Source organism: Tenrec ecaudatus, chromosome 8, assembly GCF_050624435.1.
Source record: "Tenrec ecaudatus isolate mTenEca1 chromosome 8, mTenEca1.hap1, whole genome shotgun sequence".
Classification (NCBI taxonomy): domain Eukaryota; kingdom Metazoa; phylum Chordata; class Mammalia; order Afrosoricida; family Tenrecidae; genus Tenrec; species Tenrec ecaudatus.
Genome location: NC_134537.1, coordinates 151,077,117 through 151,078,900, shown reverse-complemented (window position 1 = coordinate 151,078,900; position 1,784 = coordinate 151,077,117). Strand labels below are relative to the sequence as shown.

Sequence of the window (1,784 nt, the reverse complement as noted above, 5' to 3'; positions counted from 1 at the left end):
GAAAATATTCAATATTTCCTAGTTTCCAATGTTGTCTTTTAAACCCAAGGCAATCAGGAAGAGGAGCGATTTGTTGACATAACTCCAATTGGTGACATTTGTTTTGAGTGAAAAGAAAAACATGCATTTAGCCAATGACTTTTAGGACAATAAGCAGAAAGAAGAAAGGAAGGGAGGAAAGGAAAGAAGGAGGAAAGAAAACTGTCCATTTCTGCGTGGCTAAGACAAGAAAGTTGATACAAACCAAATTCAAACAAGATGCATTTGAGAAAGAACACACATACGAAAGTCACTCCATCGGTGAAAGAACAAGGTGTCACAGAGCACCACGCAGAGAGCGTTAGTGTGGCTTCATTTCGGTCCAACGTTACTCAGCTGCTGAGATACCGGAACAACCAAGTCAACCTAACCAATGGGGAAGAATCCAGATCCCCCAAGTACCATTCTTTCATACCAGTTTCCATCTATCGGATTGGTAAGTGCAATGATGTCCCCTTCTTTAACCCCTGGTTTTCCTTGGCTTTCTGGTCCGAAGTCACAGAAACCAAGACAGCAGGAATGTTAGAACCCGGGGTCTTGGGTGAAGTGGTAGAGATCCCTCTGAGCTCACTCAGAAACCAAACTCACTGCCATCTAGTGGATACCGACTCAGAGTGACCCTCTAGGACCGGGAGATCTGCCCCCTGTGAGTTTCCAAGGTTGTTGCGGTTTAGGGGAGTATAAAACCTCATCTTTCTCCCAAGGAGCAGCTGGTGGTTTCGAACTGGCAGACTTTTACGGCCATAGCCCAACGCATGACCACTAAGCCACCGGGCTAAGACTCCTTTTTCTGTGCTTGGCGGGTATTCTCACTTGGAGATGGTAGAGCTTGCTCTGCAGCTCCTGCAGAATCTCTGCAGACTGTCAATGATAGTCTGGGGCAGCTCTATAAACAAAGCCAATGCCTGGGCTGCCGGGTGCTACCTCATTTTCTAAGAAATTCTACAGGCTTCTTTGGGCCAACTCCTTGACACTCCAAATTTTACTGTGGCCTGTCTGGCTTCTTCATCTGATATCTTACCTACTCGGTACTTTTTCTAAGTATAATCCAGGTGGCGACCTTCCAGCTTTTTCAGGTGTCCAATCGCTTTTAAATCTTTGTCTTGTAGTAACTGAAACCGACTGAGATTTACATTACTATCAAGGGAGCCTTTCACCTCTGCTGTTAGCTTCATGGATTTGCCAACTGCCCTCAGTGCACTGCCAAAATCAGACTGTTGACCAAGCTGCTTCTCCGAGTTCAGCAGGCCTCTGTCTGTGGGTAGCCCATGGCTCCCACCTGCCCTCGGAACTTCAACACAGCATGGAGTGTTCCCAGCTGAGTTCTGAAGGCTGGATTTGGCTGAAGAGACTGCAGCTTTTAAAGGAATTTCTGCAGCAGCTTTATTGGTAATATCTATTTTCGTTTCCATGTTAAGAGATTCATCATCTAGTCCCGTTCCTTCAACACCACTTATTTTTTCATTAAAAAGTTGGCTGGCTTTGTGAAACGGCTTCTTCAGCCGGGTTATTGCCATCGCGACTGTAGCGGGTGGGGACTAGGTGGTCTCTGAGCTGGCCTGGACCACACGGCCGCAATGCTCATGGGGGAGCAGGTGTCCTGGCCAGTCCCTGCACAGCTGGGCTCCCAAAGCCAAGGCCACAGCCACTGTCACCATGCATCTACTTTTATATCACCCCTGCAGGATTGTACATGCAACACATCTCCCTCGGATGCTTTTAACCCTTACACTCCTCCTTGGGGC

General features: G+C 47.4%; 1 pseudogene; it reads right to left on the bottom strand.

The window, feature by feature from the left end:
* Nucleotides 1-801: 801 nt before the first annotated feature.
* Nucleotides 802-1,556, bottom strand: LOC142455569 (endophilin-A3 pseudogene; annotated as a pseudogene).
* Nucleotides 1,557-1,784: the final 228 nt, after the last annotated feature.